The sequence below is a fragment of the Octopus sinensis genome, linkage group LG6 (genome assembly GCF_006345805.1).
Source record: "Octopus sinensis linkage group LG6, ASM634580v1, whole genome shotgun sequence".
Classification (NCBI taxonomy): domain Eukaryota; kingdom Metazoa; phylum Mollusca; class Cephalopoda; order Octopoda; family Octopodidae; genus Octopus; species Octopus sinensis.
Window position 1 is genome coordinate 89,518,378 of NC_043002.1, and position 6,230 is coordinate 89,524,607.

Sequence of the window (6,230 nt, forward strand, 5' to 3'; positions counted from 1 at the left end):
CATATATATATATATATATATATATATACATATATATACATTCATATATATACATACATATACATACATATATATATATATATATATTTATATATATCATCATCATTTAGCGTCCGTTTTCCATGCTAGCATGGGTTGGACGGTTCAACTGGGGTCTGGGGAGCCCGAAGGCTGCACCAGGCCAGTCAGATCTGGCAGTGTTTCTACAGCTGGATGCCCTTCCTAACGCCAACCACTCCGAGAGTGTAGTGGGTGATTTTATGTGCCACCGACACAGGTGCCAGACGAGGCTGGCGAACGGCCACGCTCGATGGTGTTTTTATGTGCCACCGACACAGGTGCCAGACGAGGCTGGCAGACGGCCACGCTCGGATGGTGTTTTTATGTGCCACCAGACACAGTGCCATGAGGCTGCGGACGGCCACGATCGTATGGTGTTTGTTACGTCCCCAAAGCACGGAGGCCATCTATGCGGTACTGGCTACGGCCACGTTCGGATGATTTTCTTGTGTGCCACCGGCACTGGTACCACAAAGATACAAATTCCATTGATGTTCATCTATTTTGATTTGTTTTGATTTGATTTGATTTTCACTTGCCTCAACAGGTCTTCACAAGTGTCACAAGAAGGAAGGTATGCACAGGTGGACTGACTACGTCCCAGGTAGGGGCCACGGGTTATGGCCTGACTAGTCTTGCCGGGTCTTCGGATGGTGTTTTTATGTGCCACCGACTCAGGTGCCAGATGAGGCTGGCGAACGGCCACGATCGGATGGTGTTTGTTGCGTGCCCACAGCACGGAGGCCAGTCGATGCGGTACTGGCTACGGCCACGTTCGGATGGTTTTCTTGTGTGCCACCGATGCGGTACTGGCTACGGCCACGTTCGGATGGTTTTCTTGTGTGCCACCGGCACTGGTACCACAAAGATAAAATTCCATTGATGTTCATCTATTTTGATTTGATTTGATTTGATTTTCACTTGCCTCAACAGGTCTTCACAGGTCTTCACAAGTGTCACAAGAAGGAAGGAAGGTATGCACAGGTGGACTGACTACGTCCCAGTAGGGGCCACGGGTTATGGCCTGACTAGTCTTGCCGGGTCTTCGGTTGGTGTTTTTATGTGCCACTGACACAGGTGCCAGATGAGGCTGGCGGACGGCCACGATCGGATGGTGTTTGTTATGTGCCCACATCACAGAGGCCAGTCGATGCGGTACTGGCTACGGCCACGTTCGGATGGTTTTCTTGTGTGCCACCGGTACTGGTACCACAAAGATACAAATTCCATTGATGTTCATCTATTTTGATTTGGTTTGATTTGATTTGATTTGATTTTGATTTTTTGATTTTCACTTGCCTCAACAGGTCTACACAAGTGTCATAAGTAGGAAGGTATGCACAGGTGGACTGACTACGTCGCCGGGTCTTCGGATGGTGTTTTTATGTGCCACCGACACAGGTGCCAGATGTGGCTGGCGAACGGCCACGATCAGATGGTTTTCTTGTGTGCCACCGGTACTGGAACCACAAAGATACAAATTCCATTGATGTTCATCTATTTTGATTTGGTTTGATTTTCACTTGCCTCAACAGGTCTTCACAAGTGTCACACGTGTCACACACTTGCCTCAACAGGTCTCCACAAGTGTCACACACTTGCCTCTGCCTCAACAGGTCTTCACAAGTGTCACACACTTGCCTCTGCCTCAACAGGTCTTCACAAGTGTCACACACACTTGCCTCAACAGGTCTTCACAAGTGTCATAAGAGGGAAGGTATGCACAGGTGGACTGACTACGTCGCCGGGTCTTCGGATGGTGTTTTTATGTGCCACCGACACAGGTGCCAGATGAGGCTGGCGAATGGCCATGATCAGATGGTGTTTGTTGTGCCCACAGCACGGAGGCCAGTCGATGCGGTACTTTTCTTGTGTGCCACCGGTACTTGGAACCACAAAGATACAAATTCCATTGATGTTCATCTATTTTGATTTGTTTTGATTTTCACTTGCCTCAACAGGTCTTCACAAGGGTCACACACTTGCCTCAACAGGTCTCCACAAGTGTCACACACTTGCCTCTGCCTCAACAGGTCTTCACAAGTGTCACACACTTGCCTCAACAGGTCTTCACAAGTGTCATAAGAGGGAAGGTATGCACAGGTGGACTGACTACGTCGCCGGGTCTTCGGATGGTGTCTTTATGTGCCACCGGCACAGGTGCCAGATGAGGCTGGCGAACGGCCACGATCGGATGGTGTTTGTTGTGCCCACAGCACGGAGGCCAGTCGATGCGGTACTGGCTACGGCCACGTTTGGGTGGTTTCTTGTGTGCCACCGGCACTGGTACCACAAAGATACAATTCCACTGATGTTCATCTATTTTGATTTGTTTTGATTTGATTTTCACTTGCCTCAACAGGTCTTCATAAGTGTCACAAGAAGGAAGGTATGCACAGGAGGACTGACTACGTCCCAGGTAGGGTCCACGGGTTATGGCCTGACTAGTCTTGCCGGGTCTTCTCGCGCACAGCATGCTTCCATAGGTCTCGGTCTCTAGACATTTCCTTAGTGAGACCTAAAGTTCGAAGGTCGTGCTTCACCACCTCGTCCCAGGTTTTCCTGGGTCTACCTCTTCCACAGGTTCCCTCAACTGCTAGGGTGTAGCACTTTTGCACACAGCTATCTTCAGCCTTTCTCGTCACATGACCATACCAGCGCAGCCGTCTCTCTTGCACGCCACAACTGACGCTTCTTAGGTTCAGCTTTTCTCTCAAGGAACTTACACTCTGACGATTATGAACACTGACATTACACATCCATCGGAGCATACTGGCTTCATTTCTTGCGAGCTTACGCATATCCTCAGCAGTCACGGCCCATGTTTCACTACCATGTAGCATGGCTGTACGTACACATGCATCATACAGTCTGCCTTTTACTCTGAGCGAGAGGCCTTTTGTCACCAGCAGGGGTAAGAGCTCTCTAAACTTTGCCCAGGCTATTCTTACTCTAGCAGTTACACTTTCAGCACACCCCACCCCCGCTACTGACTTGGTCTCCTAGGTAGCGGAAGCTATCAACTACTTCTAGTTTGTCTCCCTGGAACGTGGCAGAAGTTGGTCTCTGCACATTTCCAGTGTTTATTGCTCCTGAGCATTTGCCACAGACAAAAACTATTTTCCTAGTTAGCCTTCCTTTGACATTGCTGCACCTCTTATGTGTCCATAGCTTACACTTGGTGCATCTTATAGAGTTTCTACCTACACCTTTTTTACAGATCGAGCAGGGCCATCTACCTGAAGGCGTTTGTGATTGATCTACCTTCCTACTTATTAGGACTTTGGTTTTGGCTAGGTTGATTCTAAGGCCCTTCGATTCTAATCCTTGTTTCCACACCTGAAACTTCTCCTCCAGTTCTGATAGTGACTCAGCAATTAGAGCAAGGTCATCAGCATAGAGGAGCTCCCAGGGGCAACCTGTCTTGAATTCCTCCGTTTTGCCTGGAGGACTATGATAAATAGGAGGGGACTGAGGACTGAACCTTGGTGGACCCCAACCTCTACCCGAATTCTTCACTGTACTCGTTGCCAACCCTCACCTTACTAGCAGCGTCTCTGTACATGGCTTGCACAGCTCTCACCAACCATTCTTCTATCCCTAGTTTCCTCATTGACCACCAGATAAGGGATCGGGGGACCCTGTCAAAGGCTTTCTCCAAGTCAACAAAAGCCAGGTACAAGGGCTTATCTTTGGCTAGGTATTTCTCCTGCAGCTGTCTTACCAGGAATATAGCATCAGTAGTACTTTTCCCTGGCACGAACCCAAACTGCATATCATCTAAGCTAACTCTCTCTCTAATTAGTTGGGCTACAACCCTCTCCGTAACCTTCATTACCTGATCCAGCAGCTTGATGCCCCTGTAGTTATTTGTCTCTAGGGCGTCGCCTTTACCTTTGTAGCAGTTGACTATTATGCTGCTACACCAGTCATTGGGTATGACCCCCTCGTGTATCACCTGGTTAACTATACGGGTGACTAAGCTATAGCCGACACCACCAGATATTTTGAGCATCTCTGCAGTAATTCCTGATGGGCCTGGGGCTTTCCCTGTTTTCATGCTTCTAATTGCTTATCTACTAAGGAACTGTTAACTCGGATTGTATAAATAAATATTATATATATGTATGTATATATATATATATATATATATATATATATATATATATTATATTATATATATATATATATTATATATATATATATATATATATATATATATATATATATGCGTAGGAGTGGCTATGTGGTAAGTAGCTTGCTTACGAACCACATGGATCCAGGTTCAGTACCACTGCGTGGCACCTTGGGCAAGAATCTTCTACTATAGCTTCGGCCGACCAAAGCCTTGTGAGTGGATTTGGTAGACGAAAACTGAAAGAAGCCCGTCGTATGTGTTTTTATATATATATATATATATATGTATATATATATATGTGTGTGTGTGTATATGTTTGTGGGATCTTTTCCTTTTGAACGGCAGTTTTCAACACAATTTCTAGTTAACTAAACACTTTTAAACTTTGTATACTGGTTGAATGTGTCAAAATAAAACATTTTTTTTCTTGGCTTTCTTGAGAAAATTGTAATTTGTAAGTTTAATGTAGTTTAATTTTTCGAATTTTAACCAATCGATGGCCTCTATTGAGCTAAAATCATTTGCTGCGTCTAAAACTGAGACAACATCCTGTCACTAACCCTAACCCTAAATTTTAGCCTTTTTTTTTTCTCAATTGTTATCCTTAAATTAATTTAACAATTAAGAAAAAAAAAACGAAAGCAAAAACTCAAAACAAAAACAAAGCGAATAATTTTAGATACACGCGTAACAATTAAATTAATTTAACAATTAAGAAAAAAAAACGAAAGGCTAAAATTTAGGGTTAGTGACAGGATGTTGTCTCAGTTTTAGACGCAGCAAATGACTTTACATCAATAGAGGCCATTGATTGGTTAAAATACGAAAAATTAAACTATGTTAAACTTACAAATTACAATTTTCTCAAGAAAGCCAAGAGAAAAAAATGTTTTATTTTGAACATTCTACCAGTATACGAAGTTTAAAAGTGTTTAGTTAACTAGAAATTGTGTTGAAAATTGCCGTTCAAAAGGAAAAGATCCTGTTTGTGTGTCTGTGTTTGCATTCCCCCACCAACATTGCTTGACAATCGATGCTGGTGTGTTTACATCCCCGTAACTTTGCGATTCGGCAAAAGAGACAGAGAATAAGTACTAGGCTTACAAAGAATAAGTCCTGGGGTCGATTTGCTCGACTAAAGGTGGTGCTCCAGCATGGCTGCAGTCAAATGACTGAAACAAGTAAAAAGTAAAAGAGTATATATATATATAACAGTCTTCTTTCAGTTTCTGTCTACCAAATCCACCCATAAATCTTTGGCTGACACACGGCTATAGTAAGAAGACACTTGTCGAAGGCACAACTCAGCGGTCCTGCAGAAGCCAGGACCATGTAGTTGCAAAGCGAACTTCCTACCACACAGCTCCACCTGTGCCTATATAGTTATTTCGGATCTTTTCCTTTTGAACAGCACTTTGTAACATAATTTCTAGTTAACTAAACACTTTAAAACTTCGTATACTGGTAGAATGTGTTTATAAAACGTCATTTTTTCTTGGCTTTATTGAGAAAATTCTATATGTTGTAACATATTTCGTCTTTAATTTTGAGCATTTCGGCAATTGTAACCAATTGCTGACCATTTAGGTAAACATCATTCCGTGCTGTATGAATATGTCCCTCGTTTAAGAAACAGATTGGGTTTATTTACATTTGTGAAGAAAAAAAGATACCCTTCCCCCACCCCTAACCCTAAATCTAAAATAGATTGAAATGCAATAGATCGATACTAGGGTTATAATTATGGGTGACAATTTCATACGACACTGCTATGGAAAATGGGATTTTTTTCTAGCAGTGTCAAATGAAAATGTCACCCATAATTATGGCCCTAGTATCGATCTATTGCATTTCAATCTATTTTAGATTTAGGGTTAGAGTTAGGGTGAGTTAGGGTTAGGGTTAGGATAAGGGTATCTTTTTTCTTCACAAATGTAAATAAACCCAATCTGTTTCTTAAAGGAGGGACATATTCATACAGCATGGAATGTTGTTTACCTAAATGGAGGTCAGCGATTGGTTAAAATTGCCG